The following is a 25,771-nucleotide window of genomic DNA, read 5'->3' as shown; positions in this document are numbered from 1 at the left end:
GATTCCTAGAATGTCGATGTTCACTCTTGCCATCTCCTGTTTAACTTACCTTGATTCATGGACCTGACATTCCAGGTTCCTATGCAATATTGCTCTTTACAGCTTTGGACCTTTCTTTTATCACAAGTCAGGCCCACAGCTGGGTATTGTTTTTTCTTTGGCTCCATCCCTTCATTCTTTCTGGAGTTATTTCTCCACTGATCTCCAGCAGCGTGTTGGGCACCTACCAACCTGGGGAGTTCCCCTTTCAGTATCCTATCATTTGCCTTTTCATACTGTTCATGGGGTTCTGAAGGCAAGAATACTGAAGTGGTTTGCCATTCCCTTCTCCAGTGGACCACATTCTGTAAGACCTCTCCACCATGACCCACCCATTTTGGGTGGTCCCACACAGTATGGCTTAGTTCCATTGAGTTAGACAAGGCTGTGGTCCATGTGATTAGATTGACTAATTTTCTGTGATTATGGTTTCAGTGTGTCTGCCCTTTGATTCTCTCTTGCAACACCTACTGTCTTACTTGGGTTCCTCTTACCTTGGACGTGGGGTATCTCTTCACGGCTGCTCCAGCAAAGAGCAGCCGCTGCTCCTTACCTTGGGCTAGGGGAATCTCCTCACAGCTGCCCCTCCTGACCTTGATCGTGGAGTAGATCCTCTCAGCCCTCCTGCATGTGTAGCTAATTAGCCACACACGCAAACAATGAACAGCCACAAATATAAATTTCATTATGTGTCCTCGGTTTTTTTATTAGCACTCTTGTCAATGTAAAGCTAAGTTAAGTACCATGCATGTTAAGTTGCTTCAGTCATATATGACTCTTTGCAACCCTGTGCACTGTAGCCCTCCAGGCTCCTCTGTCCATGGGATTCTCCAGGCAAAATATTGGAGTACATTGCCAAGCCCTCCTCCAGGGAATCTTCCTAATCCTGGGATTGAACCTGATCTCTTATGTCTCATGCATTTTCTCCACAATTTCGTGATCCTATGGTACTAAGGTGGTGCATTATGAAAATGTGCCAAGGCCACTTTATATATAAATATTAGTAGACATGGAAAAAAATATTAAAGCTTTGAAAGTTTGGAATTGAAAATAGAGTATCTACAATCCACTTATTTAAAACTTTAACAGTATTCTGCACTTTGTTTCATGGGTTCTTTAAAGGTAAAAATGCCTGGATGTCATGTGTCATATAATGATTCAAATCTCTTCTCTATTTGAACTTCTGAAAAACCTTGTTCATGCAGTACATTATACTGTAATTTGGGCAAGCACAGAAGAGTGCACTGTAATTAAATATTCTAAAACATTTTCTTTTGGATCGTCATCATAATTAAAGATAATAGAATATGCTTTTTTGTGATTTTTTTCGGGGGCCGATACCACATAAATGTAAGTTAAAGAAAACTTGTATTGCACTGTGATGTCTCAAGAATACTTGGAAAAAGGATGGATAAATATAAAAAGAAATATGAGGACCATTTTATATGCTACCTAAGGAACATAAATTCCTGTGTTATTTTTGTTTTTTAAAATATTTATATTTTCCATCAGACTTCACAATATTTAGCACTTTGGAATGCTAAAATGCTCCTCTCTGCATTAATGCCTTACATATTTTACCATGAAGTCTATTCTAAAAGTGACATACAGCTAGATAATGCCTTTATATTGGTGCTTAAACAGACAATAAGAATGCCTGGAGCAGTCCTGGTACTGGTGAGATCACATTATATAACATGTTAGAAACTAAATATATGCAAAACAATGGAGAAAAGAGAAATTGCAGTGTTACTCTTGCATTTAATAAGCATCATCTTGAAGCTACAGGCAAGCGTTGCCTGTGTTCAAATGATTCCAGGTTAGAATTTCAGTTTTGTGATTTAGAAATGTGATTTTGAGAAATTTTCTTAATCAACCATAAATCAATTTCTATACACATGAAATGTGATAGTAATACTTACTTAATAAAATTATGTTGAAAATTAAAATGGTCACTGTACTTAACATAGGGTTCCATATGATCCAGAGTAGGTATTGAGTAAGGAAATATATTTCACATTATTGGCAACAGAATTAGCAATGGCTTTCTGGCGCAAATTACCATCTAGTTTTATCTTTGATTAATGGGGAAGGGTGATCAAAGTGGGAAGGGGAAATCTACTTTATTACATTTATAAATAGTTGTTATTCAAAAAGTTTTATATAGTTAATTCCTTGGACCTGGGGAGTAATTTTCCCATGGAAACAATACTATAAATGGTAGTTAAATCTCAGACAAGCTCACAGAACTCTATTTAGCCCATAATGTAGTTGAAATAATGTGTACTTGCAATGGAAAATAGTAGAAAAATAATGCTGTTGCAAGACTACCAATTAGACAAAACAGAGAAAAAATTGAATAAAAATTACTTCTTTTATTGATTCTTGGGTTGACTAAAAACATTTGATTAAAAGAGAATGATCAACTGAAATTTCTGTAGAAATTCTAAAAGGGTCACTTTATAGCATTTCAGAAGCTTTAGAGGAAGATTATACTACTCATTTAAAAAATCTGACTTCATTTTGTTTTCTTTTTCCTTTCCTTTGGCCACTTCAAATGCAATAAGGAAATAAGATGAACAGAAAAAATAAATATGGAGAAAACATTCTATTGATACTGGAAGAGAGAAGGAGTTCAGAATAGGAGAGAAGAAAAAGCAGGTTGTTGGAGAGGAGAGTTGATGTAATCAGAAAGGAAAGGGGAGAGAAAGACTAAATGGAACAAAGAAGGAAGTACCAAGGAAAAGAAGGAGCGAGGAGTGGAATTTTTGGAAAGGTTTTATGCAATACGAGACATGGGAAAATAAATTGGATCATAGCATCTGATTGCAATATGAAGCAGCCTACTACAAATGTGAAATTTCATTCATATCTTAAATTTTCTAAAAACTTATGAGAAATTTGCATTTTATGAGATAAAATGTGAATGCACTGGGAATCAATGACTTTTCCTAGGATCCGTCAAATAACTGAGATCGTGGGGCAAATTGTCACTTAGAAATCTGGAATATAGTAGAATAGTGAAAATCATAGTCCAGATCAGCTCACTTGGAGGAATATTTACATGGTCATTTTGACAAATTTGGTTTCCTTCATAGCTCAGTTGGTAAAGAATCCACCTGCAATGCAGGAGATCCTGGTGTGATTCTTGGGTTGGGAAGATCCGCTGGAAAAGTGATAGGCTACTCATTCCAAAATTCTTGGGCTTCCCTGGGGGCTCAACTGGTAAAGAATCTGCCTGCAAAGTGGGAGACCTAGGTTCGATCCCTGGGTTGGGAAGATCCCCTGGAGAAGGGAAGGGCTATCCACCCTAGTATTCTGGCCTGGAGAATTCTATGGATTATATAATCCATGGGATTGCAAAGAGTCAGACATGACTGAGAGACTTTCACTTTTACAAATTGCTGGATGCGTAGTGATAAACCCTGGTGGACTGTTTTAAAGGACCTCTATACTTTTGTGGGTTTACCTGTAAGACTCATTGGGTACTAGTATGATGATCCTAGAGAAGTCCTCTCATGTTTTCTCTTTTGAACAAGTGACAGCAGGATATAAACTAGAACTAATATATCCCTGTTATAAAAGGGGAACTCTGTTTGATGCTCTGTGGTGACCTGGATTGGAGAGGAATCCAGATGGAAGTGTATTGAGTACAGTTTTGGCTCATTCACTTTGCTGTACAGCAGAAACTAGCACAACACTGTGAAGAAACTATAACCAAATAATATTCTAAAAATACATAAAAATAAATATTACAATTAATTCATGGGTACAGAGGGCTGATTGTAAAATTAGATGCAGATTTTTGATTGTGTGGTGGTTGGCATCCCAATCCCTGCCATTGTTTACGGGTCAATTGTAACTGAACAACAAATGTATCCTTTAGTCTAATCCCTATTCTAAAAGGAAAACTAATTTACCAGAGCCTTCTTTAACTGGGAAAAGACATACTAGCCAACTTAAATCCTCTGGCTTCCCTGGTAGCTTAATTGGTAAAGAACCCACATGCAATGCAGGAGACACCAGTTGGATTCCTGGGCTGGGAAGATCCCCTGGAGAAGGGATAGGGTATCCACTCCAGTATTCTGGCCTGGAAGATTCCATGGAATGTATAGGCTATAGGGATGTGAAGAGTGGGGCACAACTTAGTGCCTTTCACTTTTCAGTTTCAATCCTTCTAGCTTTCCTAAGAGGAGGAAAAAAATAAATAAATAAATAAGAAACACTTCTGATCATCACTGTTCCACACACTTAGCTTCAGATGAACATGAAGAGAGGGAAAAAGTTAGAGACAGAAATGTATAATGTAGCTCCACTTCCCATGAAGTGTTACTTGATAATGGACTTAGATTAGTTGTACAGATTCATTAGGTATGCCACAAACTCTAGGACAACCACTGAAAACAATTTAAAAGAAAAATAATTGATATGCTAAGGGAGAAGAGAAAATTGAATCTTTTAATGCTCAGTCCTAACCAGAAAGGGCAGACATAAAAGAAGGAAGATTTAAAAAAAACAAAGAAATAACAAACAGAAAACATGTACAATAAACAGAAAACAGAAACATGGTAGATATTAATCATACTGTTTAAATAGTCACTTTAAACATAAATGGCCTAAAGAAAATTATTAAAGGACAGAAAATATCAAAGTTGATTTTAAAAGACCTGGCAATGCATTGTCTATAAGATATCTACTTTAAAAACCAAGCTAGGTTGAAAGTAAAGATATGGAAAAAAAAATGATACTAATCAAAGGAAAGGGAATGATTATATTAATTTCAGAGAGAGCAGACTTTAGAGCAAGGAAAATTAACAGAGGTAAGAAGAGTCATTCTATAGTGATAATTTGACCAGTTTTCCTAGAAGATAATAACAATCCTTAACATGTGGGCACTGAACAGTGGGAGATCAAATTACATGAGACAAAACTGATAGAACAACCAGGAAGATTAAATTAATCTATTATTATAGTTGAAGATTTCAGGACCTATCCATCTTTCAGTAAAGGCTATAAGGTAGACAGAAAATCAGTAAGGATGTGACTTGAGCAGCATTATTAATCAACCATACCTAACTGACATTTAGAAAATGCTTCATCCAACAACAGTAAAATACATATTAGTCTTGAATTCATGTGGGTCATTTACCAAGAAAAATCACATTATGGATCATAAATCACATCTCAACAAACTTAAGACAGGAAATAGTACTCAAAGTGTGTTCTTAAACTACAATGGAATTAAATAGAAATCAGTACTAGAAAGATAGCTGTTGCTGCTGCTGCTAAGTCGTTTCAGTCATGTCTGACTCTGTGCGACCCCATAGACAGCAGCCCACCAGGCTCCCCCATCCCTGGGATTCTCCAGGCAAGAACACTGGAGTGGGTTGCCATTTCCTTCTCCAATGCATGAAAGTGAAAAGTGAAAGTGAAGTTGCTCAGTCGTGTCCGACTCTTAGCGACCCCATGGACTGCAGCCCACAAGGCTCCTCCATCCATGGGATTTTCCAGGCAAGAGTACTGGAGTGGGTTGCCATTACCTTCTCTGAGAAAGATAGCTAGAACATGCAAAACTGTTTACAGATAAAATCACACATATTTAATAATACATGAGCTAAAGAAATATCAGGAGAAATATTATAAATTTTAAACTAAATCTAAATGAAAATGAAAACATTCCAAAACAATAGAGAAAATTTTATAATACCGAATGCATATATTAAAAAGAGTAGCTGAAGCTAATTTAACCTTCACCTTATGAATTTAGAGAAAGAAGAGTAATTTAAGTCTAAACTAAGCAGAAGAAAGGAAAAAAGGTGCACGGGGATGATCCAGAGAGATGATGTGGGCTGGGAGGTGGGAGGGGGGTTCAGGAGCGGGAACTCATGTCCACCCGTGGTGGATTCATGTCAATATATGGCAAATCCAAATAAAGTAAAAATTAAAATTAAAAAATAAACAAGCAAAAAAAAGTTATAAACACTTGACACTGAAAACAAACTAATATCTCTTATGAACAAAGATGCAAAAATTCTCAACAAAATATTAGGAAGTCACAGCCAACAAATTATACTCCAAGACTAATGGGGAGGAGATATACTAATTGTACAAAGCTAGTTGATAATTAAAAAAATCAGTTAATATAATTCACCAATAAATAGGCAGGGTAATGGTGAAAAGTCATATAAGCATATCAACTGATACAGAAACAATTAACATGTGACAAAGTCCAATACTCAGTGATGAAAAAAAAAAAAACTCGGCAAATTAAGAATAGAGAAAAACTTCCTCAACTTGATAAACAACATTTAAAAAAAAATCTTTTAACTACGACCAACCTAGATAGCATATTCAAAAGCAGAGACATTACTTTGCTGACTAAGGTCTGTCTAGTCAAGGCTATGGTTTTTCCAGTGGTCATGTATGGATGTGAGAGTTGGACTGTGAAGAAGGCTGAGTGCTGAGGAATTGATGCTTTTGAACTGTGGTGCTGAAGACTCTTGAGAGTCCCTTGGACTGCAAGGAGATCCAACCAGTCCATTCTGAAGGAGATCAGCCCTGGGATTTCTTTGGAAGGAAAGATGCTGAAGCTGAAACTGCAGTACTTTGGCCATCTTATGGGAAGAGTTGACTCGTTGGAAAAGACTCTGATGTTGGGAGGGATTGGGGGCAGGAGGAGAAGGGGACGACAGAGGATAAGATGGCTGGGTGGCATCACTGACTCGATGGACGTGAATCTGAGTGAACTCCGGAAGTTAGTGATAGACAGGGAGGCCTGGCGTGCTGTGATTCATGGGGTTGCAAAGAGTCCGACACGAATGAGCGACTGAACTGAACTGAACTGAACTAAACATAATAGTTAATGGTTAGAAGCTGGATGCTTTTGTCTTAACACTGTGAACAATGTAAAAATATTCTTTTTTACCATTCATATTCAACATCATACTGGAAGACTTAGCTAATTCAATAATGCAAAGAAAAATTATACACAATTTGGACAAGGTGAAATAAAATGATCTTCATTTATAAACAGGTTGATAGGCTATGTATAAAATTGTAGTAATTGACAAACAAAAACTTCTGGAGCTAATATGCAATTATAGTCAGGTCACAAAGTACCAGGTAATCAAACATGTCAATTACTTTCCTTAACAACAGCAAAGAACCATTAAAATTTGAAATTAAAAACACAGGGCCTTTTACCTTAGCGCCCACAAATTAAATGTTTAAGTAAAAATCTAACAAGACAAATGCAGGATCTATATTTAGAGAAAAATGCAAAATTCTGATGAACTGAAAGAAAAATTAAATGGAGATATAATATTTAATAGTCATGAACTGAAAGACTCAACATTTTTAAGATGTCAATTATTCTAACTTGATCAATGTAATCTCAGTCAAATGAAACTGTTTTGTAGAGTTCTACACAACCTATTTAAAAGTTTGTATGGAAATTCAAAGATGTAAAATATTCAACACAACATTGAGAAAGTAAAAACTTGATGGTTTTCATTACCCAACTTTAAGAGGCACTTACTATAAAGCTATAGTAACCCAGACAGAATAGTATTAGTGAAAGAATAGGCACATGGTGATCGCTGGGACAGAATGAAGTGTAACAGCAGGGTAATAAGAGGGGGCATACACACTGAAAGAACAGCCTTGACAGATACACACTACCGCGCGTGAAATAGATAGCTAGGGTAAAGCTGCTGCATAATACAGGGAGCTCAGCTTAGTGCTCTGTCACAACCAGAGGGGTGGGATAGGGGTGGTGGGAGGGAGATTCAAGAGGGAGTGGATACACACACACTGACAACTGATCCATGCTGTGGTACAGCAAAAACCAACACAACACTGTAAAGCAATTATCCTCCAATTAAAAAGAAATTTAAAACAAAAACCACAGATAAATGGAGTAGTACGTTCAGTTCAGTTCAGTTCAGCGCTCAGTCGTGTCCGACTCTTTGCGACCTCATGAATCGCAGCACGCCAGGTCTCCCTGTCCATCACCAACTCCCAGAATTCACTCAGACTCACGTATATCGAGTCCGTGATGCCATCCAGCCATCTCATCCTCTGTCATCCCCTTCTCCTCCTGCCCCCAATCCCTCCCAGCATCAGAGTCTTTTCCAATGAGTCAACTCTTCGCATGAGGTGGCCAAAGTACTAGAGTTTCAGCTTTAGCATCATTCCTTCCAAAGAACACCCAGGGCTGATCTCCTTCAGAATGGACTGGTTGGATCTCCTTGCAGTCCAAGGGACTCTCAAGAGTCTTTTCCAACACCACAGTTCAAAAACATCAATTTTTCGGTGCTAAGCCTTCTTCACAGTCCAATTCTCACATCCATACATGACCACAGAAAAAACCATAGCCTTGACTAGATAGACCTTAGTCGGCAAAGTAATGTCTCTGCTTTTGAATATGCTATCTAAGTTGGTCATAACTTTTCTTCCAAGGAGTAAGCGTCTTTTAATTTCATGGCTGTCCTTACCTACAAATAAATGATGCCATAAAGAAAAAGAGTTCACAAAAAGATACATAAATATAGCCAGTGAGTCTTTGCTTAAGAAACAAAGGCAATTAAATGGAAAAAAGGACAATTTTTACAATATATAATAAATGATGTTGGAAGAATCTGACATTCATATACAGACACCCACACACACAGAGTCTAGACACAGACCTTAATATTTTCCCACAATTTAATCTCAAAATGTGTCATAGAACCACAGGTTAAATGCAAAACTATAAAACTACCCTGGCAAAACAAAACAAAACAAAACCCTGGCCTGCCAGTAGTTAAGACTTCGCCTTCTAAAGGAGGGGGTTTATGTTCGATCCCTGGTTGGAAGGCTAAGATTCCACGTGCCTAAGATTACACAAACCAAAATATAAATAATGGAAGCAATATTATAACAAATTCGATAAAGACTTTAAAAGTGGTCCATATCAAAAAAATAATCTTAAATAAAGAAGAAGATAGGGAAAAAGCTAGGTGATCTTGGATTTGGAAATGAATATTTTGATACAAAATTACAGAAAATCACAATCCATGAACTAAAAAAAATTATCATAACTTGGATTTTGTCAAACTTAAAAACGTCTACTCTACAAAAGACACTGTAAGGAGACTGAAAGAGTGATCCACAGACTGAAACAAAATATTTTAATTGGGTTGTTTGGGTTTTTCTTTTTGATATAGAGTTATATAAACTCTTTATATATTTTGGATATTACCCCCCTTATCTGTCATATCACATATTCGACAAACACCTTGTATCTATTTTAAAAACTTCTAAAACTAACCAGTTAGAAAACAACAATGCAAATTATGAACTAGCAAAAATCTTGACATCTCACCAAAGAAAATATTCAGATAGCAAATAAGCATATGAAAAGGTTTCACATCATTTTTCCCTAGGAAATTACTAATTAAAATAAGATATCACTACCCATCTAGGCAGATAACACCACCCTTATGGCAGAAAGTGAAGAGGAACTAAAAAACCTCTTGATGAAAGTGAAAGAGGAGAGTGAAAAAGTTGGCTTAAAGCTCAACATTCAGAAAACGAAGATCATGGCATCTGGTCCCATCACTTCATGAAAAATAGATGGGGAAACAGTGGAAACAGTGTCAGACTTTATTTTTGGGGGCTCCAAAATCACTGCAGATGGTGATTGCAACCATGAAATTAAAAGACACTTACTCCTTGGGAGGAAAGTTGTGACCAACCTAGACAGCATATTAAAAAGCAGAGACATTACTTTGCCAACAAAGTTCTGTCTAGTCAAAGCTATGGTTTTTCCAGTGGTCATGTATGTATGTGACAGTTGGACTGCGAAGAAAGCTGAGTGCTGAAAAATTGATGCTTTTGAACTGTGGTGTTGGAGAAGACTCTTGAGAGTCCCTTGGGACTGAAAGGAGATCCAACCAGTCCATTCTAAAGGAGACCAATCCTGCATCTTCATTGGAAGGACTGATGCTGAAACTCCAGTACTTTGGCCATCTCATGAGACAAATTGACTCATTGGAAGAGACTCTGATACTGAGAGGGATTGGAGGCAGGAGGAGAAGGGGATGACAGAGGATGATATGGCTGGATGGCATCACTGACTCGATGGACATGAGTTTGAGTGAACCCCGGGAGTTGGTGATGGACAGGGAAGCCTGGTGTACTGCGATTCATGGGGTCGCAAAGAGTCAGACACAACTAAGCGACTGAACTGAACTGAAGAAAAGATCCTGGAGAGATTACCTGAAAGGGAGTTCAAACATTTGAGAACTAATAGAGAGGGCAGCCATTCGCAAGCAAGGAAAAGAGATTTCACCCTCTGTTCCTCAAAGGAATAGAGACCTTTCCTGCAAGCAAGGAAACTGAATAGCTCACATCTTAACTTTAGACTTGTCAGCTTCCAAAACTGTGAGAAAATAAGTTTCTATTATTTACATTACCTAGTCTGTGGTGTTTTGTTATGGTAGGCAGATTAACTAAGGCATCAGAGTATAGCAAGCAGGAAAGCTTTAAATGGATAAAAATGTGCTTACTTAAGTTGAGTTTAAAATTGGTACACTTGTGAGATAATGTAACTTATGTTACAATGAAGAAATAATCAACTTCAACAACTGAGATAGAGAAAGCATATTTGATTCATTCATAGGACTCTTACAGAGCTAAACATAGTCATACCATATGATCAACAATCACACACCTATGTATTTACCTAAATGAGTTAAAAGCATGTGTTCACACAACAATGTGCACATGAATGTTTATAGCAATGGTATTCATAATTGCCAAACACTGTTAGCATCCAAGATGTCTTTCAGCATTTAAATAGATAAACTGTGTTATATATGTACAATGAACTATTATTCAGCAAAGAAAGAAATGAGCTGACAAGTCATAAAACACATGGAAAGTCTGAAATGCATATTGTTATCTAAAAGAGCCTAATCCAAAAAAAAGCTATATGTTATAGGACTTCAGTTATATATTTCATAAAAGACAAACTAAAACTAAAGATATTAAATATTTCTGAGTCCATACTGATAAATCAATGGTTGAAAAAATTAACAAATAAGTGAGAAGTAGAAGTATCTCATGAGGAGTAGAATTTAAAATAATTTATGTAGATATTACACCCTAAAAGACAGGGAGCAAAAATCCCACCTCCTTAAGTATGGGCTGGAGAGAGCGATTTCCAAAGAGTAAAGCATGGAAATGGGAGAGGGGAGAGAAATATAACTCAACATCAGAGAAACTTGGAAAAGATACCAACAGCCAGGTGACCCCGGTCAATATCATGAGTCAATAGTCCTGATCAACAGAGTTACCAAGGCCAACAGTCATAAGTCATGTTGATATTATGAAGTGATGAAAATGACAATTAGTTCTGTAATGTTCTCCCAAGTACATAAACCCCAAGTAATCATTAGGAAAAGAATCAAGTTAATTTCAATAGAAGGACATTCTACAATACATATCCATTACTCCTTAAAACTGTCAAGGACACAAACAGAAAGAAAGTCTGGGTAACTCTCATAGCCAGGATAGCCTAAAGAGATATGACAACCCAACATATTTCTGTCTTTCCATGTTGTCTGTTACATTTAAAAGACATAATTGGGACAAGTGTACATGATCACGAGAAATTAGCCTTGAAATGATTTTGAAGAAGAGAATCCCAGGCAAAACAAACATGAAAATACAAAATCTGTAAAATAGGAACTACTCTTGCCAGTTCCAGGAGTAAGACAGATGCAAGTAAGTCATTGAGAATTGCATATTTGAGGAGATTCTGAGTTGATAAGCTCAGTGACATAGCTGATTGTTAGAACACGTGGAACTTTGCACATCACAGAAAAGTGTACAAAGGAGTTCAAGAGAAGACCACTAGACTCCTGTAGAGAGAATGAAAAATATGAGCAGTTCAGACATAGCAACCAAAAAGTGAAGGGTGCTATATATCTTATGAGTAGTTTGGTTTTATTCCATAGAAATTGTAGAGTAGAGATAAATGTTTTTTTGTTTGTTCTTTTAATTTTTATTTTTACTTTATTTTACTTTACAATACTGTATTGGTTTTGCCATACATTGACATGAATCCACCACGGGTGTACAATATGTTTTTGAAAGATAACATTTACAAGGGTAATGATAGAAGAAGGTAGAAAGACACAATGAAGGGACCCCAAGTAGATTAAAGAAAATAAATTTATTTTCATACCTCTCTCAAATTTCTTTCCGCTTCTGAAAATTCCTTTTTTTATTCTTCTTATTAAAATATTTCTAGCTTCTTCAGGTTAATCTGTTCTGTTAACTCTAGCTATAAATAACTCCCTCCTTGACATAAAAATACTTTAGCACTGATCTATGCAATTTGAAATTGATTGCTTCCTATTTTACTAATACATATTATGCCTTTCAATTTAGCTGTAACTCATTGAAGGCAAGGTTATTTCTGTCTTCCAATATCATCTGTTACATTTAAAAGACACAATTGGGACAAATATGTAATCGCTAATGAATTCCAAATTTAAATTCTTCAATCTGGACTTCTCCTGGGGACTCCAGAGCCACACCTTGATTTTTGCAATAGTTCCCTAATTGGTTTTCGTACTTTTTGTTTGCCTACGTTCAATATATTCTTGATATCTCTTAGAATGACACTGTTAAATATAAGCTGAATCCTGTTGCTTTTCTGTTCATTTTAGGGGTTTCTCATCTAAATCAGACTAACAGCCAAGGCTGCATGATTTGCAAAACCTTTTATCACCTGGACCCTGTTATCCCTTGGTGCTAATTTCTGGCTCTCTTTTCTGCTCACTTTGCTTTTGTCACTTGGACTTCTGACTTTCTAGAGTATACAGGATAGTCTCCTTGAACACAGTATGGTCTTTGCTCTTTATGTATCATGGTTTACTGATTTACCAGCTTCATTTCTTTACTCAAGTGTCAGCTCTCAGTGGATCGTTTCTAGCAAACCCTCTACAAAAAAACAAACAAACAAACAAACAAAACAAAAAACTAATTCTTTTATTTCTAATAATTTTCCTTTTCATAAATTTATCATTTTCCAAAATATTTTATATTAATGTATTCATCTTTTTATTCATTAGGAGGAAAGCTCTGTAAGGTTTGCAGTACATTTGTGGTTGTGGTTTAGTCACTAAGTCGTGTCTGACTCTTGTGACCCCATGGTATTTACAGTTCCTAAAAGATCCCCTGGCACATAATCAGCCCTCAAAGGTCACTTGTTAAGTGAAAGAATAAATGAATCATTGAGGATGGTGTGTTGAGTTTATTTAAAACAGAGTAAATGTGATGTCCTGACATATCTCGTTTCAGTTAACGCGATCCATAAAATTATGGCACTAGCTTAGTCACTAATAAAATACTTTAATGTTAATTATGTAAACTGAATGTTTGTTTGAAAGAGAAATCTTTTGTTATAAAAAGAAACTTTCTGTTCAAATTTAAGTAGCTTCAAGTTTCCAAATGATGAGATGTGTCTTTTTCTTGTTTTCTGAATAAAAATCCTTTACTGAAATATATCACAGCAGGAGGATGGATTAGTGCGGTTAAAAGAAAAAAGGAGAAGCTACAAGAGAAACATTCACTTATTTCTTTTTATTGTTGACTCCAACATAGCAGAATCATTTTTTCTCATTTCCTCTCCTTTCTAGCTTGCCTAATTTGCTGAAGCCTCTTCACTTACTGATGTCTTCTTGTCAATCTGACAAACTGGCCCCCTGCCTAGAAAACCTTCACTCTTCACAAGCAATTTTTTTTTCTTTTTTCTACTGCCACCTGATTTTTTCCTTAACCATAATTCCCTTCCCTGAAGCTTTACAATGTCTAATACATTCTTTGTCACACTTCTCTTCACAATTCAGTCCATACTACACAGTACTTCAATGTAATCTTTGTAAAACTCTCACCTAATAAAACTACTGACCTCTTGGAGAAGTATTTCTCTCTTTTACATGTAAAATATTAAATTTGCTTAGCTTTTAAAAGCCAATTCATATATGACTTCATCTGTATGTTTTTCCCTGACCCATCTAACCATAATTCCCCACCCTGAACTGTTTTTTTTTACCTATTTTTCCATTATAGTTTATTAATACTTTGATTCAAACATGTCTTATTTTACTACACATATTTATTTCTATTTCTGCCATTATACACACACACACACACACACACACACACATATATATATATATATCTGAATACCTTGAATATTCTATGAAAGGACTGATGCTGGGAAGAAAGTTGAAGACAGGAGGAGAATGGGACAGGAGAGGAACGGTTGGATGGCATCGCTGAGCCAATGGACATGAGTTTGAGCAGGCTCTGGGAGTTAGTGATGGACAGGGAGGCCTGCCATGCTGCAGTCCATAGGGTCACAAAGAGTGGGACATGACTGAGCGACTGAAGTGAGCTGAGATATATAGAAAATCTTGAAAGAATACTTTGACTTGCTTTCATTTTTGTACTGTTTTTGATCATTGGGTAACTACTTAAAAATAAAATACAGTTATGTTAGGAGCTTTCAATTTATAAAAAAAAATAATAGATACGATTAAGCTAGAGACACAACATTTTGTACGTGTTAAATGTTAACTGATTAATGCCAGCATAACAGTTAATTTTAAAATTAGGTGTATGCTTGCATTTCAACTTATGTCATCCTTATCCTTAGTTTCCCCATGTGCATAAAAGAAAGAAAAAATTAGGAGAGAAAGAAAAAAAAAGACAAGAAAGAAGGAAGCAAGGAAAAAAGAGAGAAAAGGAAGAAAGAAAGCCAGTGAAGGAAGAAGTGAAAGAGAGAAAAGCAAAATAAATAGCAATTAAATAGACAAAGACTATCTGAAAAAGAACTTTAAAAATTCATAGTTTTGCATTTTACCAAGATGAATTTTCCAATCATTTGCTTTTGTAGTCTCACTAGATTCTTTTGATGTCTGCTCGTTTTCTCAAATTTGAGATATCAGTATTTCATTTTATCTTAGCTATAAAATAAAGCAGTTCTTGTTATTTAAGCTTTTGTTAGCTAGCCCCTTTGCCTGCTCTTAACATAGTGAAATGAGAGAGAACAATGGCAGCATTTCCTGGAATACTCTTTCCACATTCTTTGTTCATGGTAGAGAGGTGAAAAAATACCTTCTCACATGGAGAACAAATACAAAGAAGCAAGACCCTCTATGCAATGCTGGCAGTATACTTCCCTCACTCATGCATGAACACTGTTTGATAGAAATGATATAACAGCATATTGATCAGAATGACCAAGGTATTTATCAGTATTTCCAGAAGTCTTACATAAGAGGTCTGTCCTATAGATTTATCTGAAATTTTATCACAAGATATAAAATAAATAACATGTACATTAATGACATTGCAACATTTTTGTAATAGGACTGTATTAGAGTTAAAACAAGAGCCCATTAATAGGAGAGGGAGGCATTAACTATGATTTTATCTTTGCAATGAAATAAAATGTAAGGAAGACAAAAAGATGACCTATGGAATGGAAGAAAATATTTTCAAATGATACTACAGATAAGGGGGTAATATACAAAATAAATGAACAGTTCCTATAAATCAATATTGAAAACATCCAAACAGTTCAATTAATAAATGGGAGAATGCCTAAACAGACACTTTTTCCAAAGCAGACGCACATGTGACATATGGCTAACAGGTTAATGAAGAGATGTTCAGTACCATTGATCATCAGAGAAATGCAAATTGAATCCATATTGAGATACCACCTTACACTTGTCAAAATGTCTATCATCAAAATGTCTACAAATAACAAATGTTGGTGAGGATGTAGAGAAAAGAAGCCCTGGCACACTGTTGGTGGGAATGTGAGTTGGTGAAGCTACTCTGTAAAACAATATGGAGGTTCCTCAAAAAACTAAAAAAAAAAAAAAAAAAAAAGATAGAACTAGCATGTGCAAGAGTGCTCGGTCACTTAATCTTGCCTGAATGTTGACTCTGAGCCCACCAGGCTCCTCTGTCTATGGAATTTTCCAGGCAAGAATACTGGAAACTGAACTTGAAAGTTGCTCAGTCATGTCTGACTCTTTGTGGCCTCATGGACTATTCAGTGTATGAAATTCTCCAAGCCAGAATATTAGAGTGGGTAGCCTTTCCCTTCTCTAAGGAATCTTCCCAACCCAGGGATCAAACCCAGGTCTCTTGCATTGCAGGCAAATTCTTTGCCAGCTGAGTCACAAGGGAAGCCCAAGAATACTGGAGTGGGTAGCTTAACCCTTCTCCAGCGAATCTTCCTGACCCAGGAATTGAATGGGGGTCTCCTGAATTGCAGGTGGATTCTTTACTAGCTGAGCTACTGGAGAAACCAAGAACTACCATATTATCCCACAAGAAGCCCAAGAATACTGGAGTGGGTAACCTATCCCTTCTCCATGGGATCTTCCCAATCCAGGAATCGAACTGGGGTCTCCAGCATTGCAGGCGAATTCTTTACCAAGTGACCTATCAGGGAAGCTGGAATGGGTTGCAATTTCCTCCTCCAGGGAATCTTCCCACTCAGGGATCAAATCTGTGTCTCTTATATTGCAGGCAGATTCTTTACTAAAGAGACACCAGGAGCCCATCCCCCACTCCTCCACTACCAGAACTAGTGTATGAACTAGCATACGATTCAGCAGTTCTACCAATGGGTATATGCATGAAGAAAATGAAAGCACTAATTTGAAAACATAAATATATCTGATATATATAGCACATTTTTAAATAATAGCCAATATATGGTAGAAATCTTAAGTGTATATCAAGTGATGAATGGATAAAGAGTATGGATTCAGTCATTTCAGTTCAGTTCAGTCGTCAGTTGTGTCTGACTCTTTGCGACCCCATGAATCGCAGCACACCAGACCTCCCTGTCCATCACCATCTCCCGGAGTTCACTCAGATTCACGTCCATCGAGTCAGTGATGCCATCCAGCCATCTCATCCTCTGTCGTCCCCTTCTCCTCCAGCCCCTAATCCCTCCCAACATCAGAGTCTTTTCCAATGAGTCAACTCTTCCCATGAGATGGCCAAAGTACTGGAGTTTCAGCTTTAGCATCATTCCTTCCAAAGAAATCCCAAGGCTGATTTCCTTCAGAAGGGACTGGTTGGATCTCCTTGCAGTCCAAGGGACTCTCAAGAGCCTTCTCCAACACCACAGTTCAAAAGCATCAATTCTTCAGTGCTCAGCCTTCTTCAGAGTCCAACTCTCACATCCATACATGACCACAGAAAAAACCATAGCCTTGACTAGACGGACCTTAGTTGGCAAAGTAATGTCTCTGCTTTTGAATATGCTATCTAGGTTGGTCATAACTTCTCTTAAAAGGAGTAAATGTCTTTTCATTTCATGGCTGCAGTCACCATCTGCAGTGATTTTGGAGCCCAGAAAAATAAAGTCTGACACTGTTTCCACTGTTTCCCCATGTATTTCCCATAAAGTGATGGGACCGGATGCCATGATCTTCATTTTCTGAATGTTGAGCTTTAAGCCAACTTTTTTGCTCTCCTCTTTCACTTTCATCAAGAGGCTTTTTGTTCCTCTTCACTTTCTGCCATAAGGGTGGTATCACCTGTTTATCTGAGGTTATTGATATTTCTCCCACCAATCTTGATTCCAGCTTGTGATTCTTCCAGTCCAGCTTTTTTCATGATGTACTCTGCATAGAAGTTAAATAAGCAGGGTGCCAATAGACAGCCTCAATGTACTCATTTTCCTATTTGGAACCAGTCTGTTGTTCCATGTCCAGTTCTATCTGTTGCTTTCTGACCTGCATACAGATGTCTCAAGAGGCAGGTCAGGTGGTCTGGTATTCTCATCTCTCTCAGAATCTTCCACAGTTTATTGTGATCCACACAGTCAAAGGCTTTGGCATAGTCAATAAAGCAGAAATAGATGTTTTTCTGGAACTCTCTTGCTTTTTCCATGATCCAGTGGATGTTGGCAATTTGATCTCTGGTTCCTCTGCCTTTTCTAAAACCAGCTTAAACATCAGGAAGTTCACAGTTCATGTATTGCTGAAGCCTGGCTTGGAGAATTTTGAGCATTACTTTGCTAGCTTGTGAGGTGAGTGCAACTGTGCGTTAGTTTGAGCATTCTTTGGCAATGAAATATTATTCAGCCATAACAAATGACATTCTGTCATGTGCAATGATGTAGATGGATCTAGAGGATACAATGCTTAGTGAAATAAATCTTATAGAGGAACTACTATATTTTATCACTTATATGTGAAATCTAATAAATAAAATAAGCAAATGTATAAAACAAAACAGAAACAGACTCATAGACATAGAAAACCATCTAGTGATTGCCACTGGGGAGAGAAAAGCAGGTAGGGACAAGATAGCAGTATGGGATTAAGAGACACTACTGTGAATAAATCAGCAACAAACATATATCATATAGTACTGAGAATTACAGCCATTATCCTGTAATTAAATGGAGTATAATCTAAAAAAATGAATAACTATATTATATACATGAAACTAAAATAATATTTTAAATCAATTATGCTTTAGTAAAAACATGTACTGGCACATAAATATATTCTAAAAAGATACAAAATAACCTAATATGATTTCTTGTAAACAATAAATCACCTATTGAGAGTTAAATAGAAAGTATATGCATGCAGCTTTATTACATTGAATCAAATCAAAACCCTACACCTTAATATATTTTAGATTCACAAAAGTAAATAGGAATTATTCTTCACTTGAAAGCATGCATTATTAAATTTCAGAGCCTAGGTTCCAAAATCAAGTAGAGATGTTGCATGACTGCTTTAGCAAAACATACTAAGTTGTTCTTTTCCCGAGGATATTTATATGGAAACTAGCATGTTTGTCTTCATTTTTATTTATCCAAATAATGATATCAATCTTCTACATTAAAATTCTGAGAGAAATTTGGCTTTGAGGAAAAGAAACTTTTGCATATCAAATTTAAAGATGATCAAATTTTAAAACACAGACCTCAGAATTCTATAATTGTATATGACTTTTAATATGCCTAAACACTTCAATTTTGCAACCATTAGAGCAAAATCCACTGACACCACTTTTATTTGTTTCTCCACTTGGCTGCACTCCCGCTCTTCCCATCTTCAGCAGAAAGCCAGTCAGCCAAGGGGAAGCCCTGCCCCAGCTGCCGACTGGTATATGCCTCATCACAGCCTGATGCTGATTCTTCTCTCTGAGGAACTGGAAGCACTCCTTCAAGCTGCTGGTAAGCTTCAGTGGAGAGGAGGTAATTGAACAGACTGTTCTTTAGAACTGGCCAGATTTCAGTGTCCATAATGAAAAAACAGACTTCATGAAGGTTTTTATTTTTTGTTTGTTTGTTTTATCCCCTTTACTCTTTAATGGTCTGTTCTTTCAATTGAAAGTTGCCCTATCTGGGTTCCATGGGTCTTATTTTTATTCTAGTTCAAGATGTATAGCCTTAAGCACAATTGCCATCTGACTATGTCTGTAATCTGTGTTGGGTAGTCATTCACTTCCCAAAAGACATCAGGAAGATATTCTCTTGACAGTTCCCAGGTGGCCTAGTGAGACTCTCTTTATAGAATAGGATGTTGTCCAGTGCCAAGTATTCCTCTGTCTCAGAAAAGGTCAGGCCACTCTGTATCAAAAGGGACAACAATTTAATTCAATTTTCATCTGCTTTTTTGATTAAGTTCTCTGGTGTGCATAAGAAGCAGAGGGAGTGATTTCAGCTTGTTTATGCTTGAGCAACATTGTGAAATGAAGGAAGTACTATACTGGGAGTCAGAAAATTTGCACAATGTTTTTTCATCTGTCTCTTGTTGGCTGATCATGCTCTCACATTGGGCCTCAGTTGCCTCCTTGGTAAAGTGCAGTGATAATAATATTTACCCACCTAAAGCGAGGCTTGTATTACTATATGAGGTTCTTTGAAAATCTAGGTTCTAGTCACAGTAAAAATTAAACAAGCTCACCTGAAATTTCCGGTTCCCAAAAGAGGCCCCTATGCTAATAACAGGTAGAACAAAAATATTCCAAGTAAAATGCTCACCACCCAGAGTAGTGACAGGAACCAATCTGTTGAGTCTTTACTTTTTATCCAGCCCTATGAAGGTGATGAATGAAATACTGAACAAAATCAGCATCTCTAACCTCATAGAGATTACTTAGAAATAAAGAGTGAAACACTAGGGGTTGTGATTGATTAGAATACCATGTGCTATGCCAAGCTCTTTATGTTAAAGGGTTCTCACCTGTGAACAATTACTTGTTCTGTCAACAGTATTAGAATAAATGGATGGTCTTAGCAAAACTTTCCTGCTGCCTCAGAATTGGCATCAAAAGCTTTATCTAATGGTATGGAGGCATAAAGATTTCTACTTGCATCCCAAGTTCGGAGAACTTCCAGATGTACTTTCCAAGTAAAGAGGTACAAAGGAGAAAGAGAGAATGTCAATTAATCAATTTACAGGAAAAGGGATTCAAATCCTGGGAAAGCATTCTATTCCTGGAAGATCAACTGTTCCTTATTCCTTTCAAATATCTTTTCAGCCTTCATTTCCTTGGGGAGGTTGTAAGCTCTGGACTGCCTTTCTATATTAGACAGCAGAATTCTAGTGATGCTAAGGCAAGCTCACTTAGCTACTCCCACCTTCCCTAAGATATGTTACAGACAACTTCCAGATTCCCCAAACCACCCTCAATGAACTAGTGCCACACCCACTACTCAGATTCAGGAACAAACCTCAGGATGAAAAAGGTCATTAAGCAACTTGTGCTTCTATTTCCTGACAATCTCTTTCAGGCACTAAAACAATTTTTAGACAAGTGAAAATAACTGGTCTGACTGTACGTGCTATCCCTCTCTGCACTTAAGCCCAGAAATAAAATGTCTTCTTCCTCTTTAGAGTTCAACTAGCTCTTTTTGTCTATAGCACAATGACTGTCATTATTGCAGGCAGAATTCTAAACGTTCAGTCTACTCTCCAGGGAGATTACTCTGCATTATTCAAGCGGAGCCATGCTATCACATTAGCTCTTAGCAGCAGAAGAGAAAGGAACAGGGGTGAGCCAGAGAGATGAAGCAGAACAGAAGGGAGGAGAGTTTTGAAGCTTGAAACAGTCCAGACTCACTGCTGCTGGAAAGAGGTCATGTGGAAAGCACGGGGAAGAAAGTGGACTCTCTATGAGAAAAGACCATTTGTTAACAGCCAGCAAGGAAATGGGGTTCTCAGGTATACAGCTACATAGACCTGGACTCTGCCTAAATAAGTCTGGAATTGGATTTATTGGACGCCAAAGCATCCAGTAAAGAACGAGCCTTGCCAATATTTTGATTTTAGTCCTATAAGATCCATATAAATGGACCTACAAAAACTGTGAGATAATAAGTCTGTGTTGTTTTAAACTGTTAAATTTTGGATAATCTGTCGTGACAACAGTAGAAAACAAATATAGGCATTTCCTCCTCCTACTGTAAGGTACATTTGCCTTCCTGTCCCAGAGGGAAAACCGCAGAAGGAATGTAGGAAGCTCAGTCAGCGAAAGGAGCAAACAGATTGATGGGAGTCAAAATATTATTCATTTCATACTTTTAAACTTGATATTTGTATAATATTCTATAATTAGATTATAAAGGCTTTGCCATACCTTACGCACAAAATAATATCTAAAATACATGTGTGTGTATAAGAGAGAAATATTTGGGTTAATAGTTCTTCATATATTCATATTCATTTTTGAAGTGAATTGAACTTCATAATGTTAGAATAGGGAAAAGGAGTCCAAGATGGCAGTGACTGAAAGACAAAGAAGGGAAAAGTTTGCAAAAACAGAACAAAGGAAGATCCGAAGACCAGAGGAGTGAGGACCTCAGGTGAAACAAACAGCGCTCCTGGCTAGCCCAATTTACATAGGGCAGGCCCTGGGGGGAGGAGACAAATGCTTAAAAGGAGGAAACCTAGAAGGATTGAGGCCTCTCTCCTATTCATCTTTTGGGACCACCTCACTCCTCGAGGGTGTACTATTCTTTGTTTTTCCTAATAAAACTGAGCTGTAATACTGAGTCATTCATCACTTCAAATTTTTGCTGTGGCAAAACAGAACTGGGGAAGTTACAATCTTCCCTGACATCTATAGTGCCATTTCTCAGATTTAACCTGGCTGAAACAACCTCGGCTTGGTCCCTGTGGGACAGAGGCCAAGCACAGCAGAAACCCAACTTGGTGAAAGCTTCCATGGTGGAAGCTGAACATGAAGAAAACCCAGCGCAGGGGAAGTGACAAGAAGCCCACCATGCCAGAAATCGGAACAGCAAAAAACAAACTCGGCAGAAAGCTCACACAGCGCAGTCTCAGATTCCAGAAGACCTTTGGTTAAGGTAGGAGTTACTTGCTCATATGGCTGGAAGGACATATGGCTAACAAAATCTTAACTCCTTTACAATCTCATTTCTTGTTTCCTCAAACACTGTGCAAACAGATGAGTGGCAGTGGGTGTCCCAGGGTGTCCCGAAGGCTCTACTATCTGCTGTGTTTTAGTAGCTGTTGCCCAAGTGGGTGGGGTTTTTTTTGCCCTTAATCTTCTTTGTGCCAAGCATCAGACCAATGAAAATTGTGGGCACAGGTCGGGCATTTAGCAGTTTTTCCAGCAGGATACGAGGGGGATTCCTTGGCACGTTTTTCCACTGCTTTTTTCCTTCCGTCCTTCAGCTCCTCTCTCCATCTATGCCACTGCTTACAAAGTATTGGGCAGGTCACCATCTTTCCATTTCTGAAAGTTATGTTTGAAACCGTTTACCTAAGATTGGGACTCAAACCTGTGTGGCAGGGATTCTGTGCTACACCTAGTCACACAGTCATATCCAGTTGGGACCTGAGCCTGGTCAAAACCCACAGTGCCAGGTTTTAGGACCTAACAAAGCTCAGGCTCTTGATGTCTCATTGCAAAAAATTCAGTGAGACACAGTGATAGGTAAGAGGTGGATTTTTTCAGATTTAGAGAGAGGCACACTGTAGATCCAACCAGTCCATTCTAAAGGAGATCGGTCCTGGGTGTTCTTTGGAAGGAATGATGCTAAAGCTGAAACTTCAATACTTTGGCCACCTCATGTGAAGAGTTGACTCATTGGAAAAGACTCTGATGCTGGGAGGGATTGGGGGCAGGAGGAGAAGGGGACGACAGAGGACGAGACGGCTGGATGGCATCACCGACTCGATGGACGTGAGTTTGAGTGATCTCTGGGAGTTGGTGATAGACAGGGAGGCCTGGCGTGCTGCAATTCATGGGGTCGCAAAGTCGTACACAACTGAGCAAGTGAACTGAACTGACACTCCATAGGGTGTGGGCCATTGCAGAGCAGTGGCCATGGAATGTGGTGCTAATGCGTGTGAGGATCATTCCAACAATATTTGACTTGTCATCTTGGACCCATTTGATTTTAATAGGTTTATGTTTTGCCCTTGGGCTATGTCATTCTTTCAAAACCCTGCCCCCTTCCCTCCTGTTTCATACTCTTTTCCTGAGCCCCATCCAAGCCCACAATGTTGCCTCTACAACCTTCTGGAGGGACAACCAGAAAATTGCTGGCCCTTGGGAGAGAAATATTGTGTAATATCCAATCTCTCTAGACATTCAGGCCTTCATCTTCCACGTTTCCTACAACATGTGCATTGGGACATCTCTCAGTGAACCTGCTAGGACAGGTGAGAGACACACAGTGCCTGCTAGAAGTCCATCTGGTGGCATCCCTTCAGGAGCTGTTGGGCTACCAGGGATAATGTTTATCACTTTGAGAGTTAGCCCTGAAGGCTGTTTGGGCTGAAACCCTTGCCATTCCTCTCCTAAAGTTGCAAACATACCCCCAGATCAAATCTCAACTCCACTTTTATAGAACATCTAGTCTGTTGCCTCTTATCAATTTGTTCTTTAGCCACTTACTAACTCCTGCAAACAGGACCCTGCCCCCTTGTAGGCAATGTCACTCCACCCCACTTATTGTTATTAAAATACTCCTAAAGCCCCTAGCAGGACCAGATAATCTGCTCCTTTGTCATTGCTTTTGTTATTACCTAAAGTGGGTCTATGACAATGAGATGTTTACCATTGGAGACATCCTAAGCTGCTCCTATGAAAGACTAGTGGAGGAAATCAATGACTTGAATTCCCTCAGAACAACAAGAGAATAAGGCTTATGGTTGTTTCACCAGGTTCCCAGTCTCAGGCCACAGGCTTGGATTGCTTTACATCAGGGTATCTATTTCCATCCGCAGTGGACAAACCTGCAATGAGTGAAGATTATGATACCTTAATCCTATCCAGCACTGGTCACAGTGGAGACCTTGGGGATGCCCAGCTCCAGCCTGGGGCCCCAGGTGGTCGACATTCCTCAACCTGCCTAGGGCTCTGGTTCTTGGAAGGTTGTCATGCCTCAACCTGCTTGGAGATCTGCCAGTCCAGGGGTCCCAGGATGTTGACATACCTCGACGTGCTCAGGGATTTGATCTCCAGGAGGCTGTCATGCCTGAGCCTGCTGGGGATCTGCACCCTGGTCTGGGGGCGCCTTGCTTTCAGGTTGCAATAGTACTGGGTAGGATAAGCTTCAGAAAGATTCACCCCTAAGCAATTCTACCCATAAAAATAGAAGGAAGCCTATTAGCTGTGAAACTATGCCTGGTCTCAGCAATAACTCAGGAGTCCAACTAGAACCCCATTGCCTTTCTGGAAAGGCTAAAAGTCCCTCTAAAAGTTTACCAATCTGGACTTAGACTCTTATGAGAGACTGGTGGCTTTAAAGGACAAATTCCTGTCCCAGTGTGCATCAGACATCAGGATAAAGTTACAACAGCTACTGCAGCAGGATCCTGTTGCCTGTTTAGATGAGATAGTCCAGACAGCCACCAATACCTTTTATAACAGAACAGGAGAGGGAGGCCAAGGCCAAGAAAGGGAGAAAAGGAAAGAGATAAGGCATGGCCAAATGCTGGCTGCCCTCCAGGGAAGCCCTATGGCAAACCCCAAGTCCTTGAAGGACAAGGCATGAGATAAATGCCTAATCTGTAGAAAGGCGGGGCATTGGGCCAAAGAGTGTCCAAACCCTGGCAAGTCTCTTAAAATGGCATGCAACAAATGCCATCAATTGGGATATTGGATTGCACTCTACCCTTGGGTCCCAAGAGCCTTAAGGTAAAGCATCAAGCCTTTCCTCACGATGGTTCAACAGTACTGAGGCAGCCCACTCCAACCAGCCCACGTGTCACAGATAACCATCACGGGGCTGGAGCCAAGGGTGCAACTGGATGTGGCAGGTAGATCTGAGAATTTCTTGGCTGACACAAGTGCTACCTACTCTGATCTGACCTCCTACTCCAGAATCTTCTTCCAAACTTGTAATATTTTGGGTGCTACAGGAAAAATAATGACAAAAGATTCACCTAAGCACTTGTGGCACCTGCAACTCCCTTATTGGTAAAATATCTTTCCTGCCTTCAAAATCTTATAGCTATTGCTGTCCTGATAAAAGATGCCTTAAAACACTCTCTTGGGGCAAATTAACTATTTTTACTAGCCACCAAGTGAAATAACTCCTGAATGGGAGAGGTCATTTATGGATGTCTGATCAAAGAATCCTCAGATATCAAGTAGTGCTGATGGAAAATCCAGGTCTGACTATATCACCTTGTGAGTTTCT

The sequence above is a fragment of the Capra hircus genome, chromosome 5, assembly GCF_001704415.2.
Source record: "Capra hircus breed San Clemente chromosome 5, ASM170441v1, whole genome shotgun sequence".
NCBI classification, from domain to species: Eukaryota; Metazoa; Chordata; class Mammalia; order Artiodactyla; family Bovidae; genus Capra; species Capra hircus.
This window is presented reverse-complemented; position numbering follows the sequence as displayed.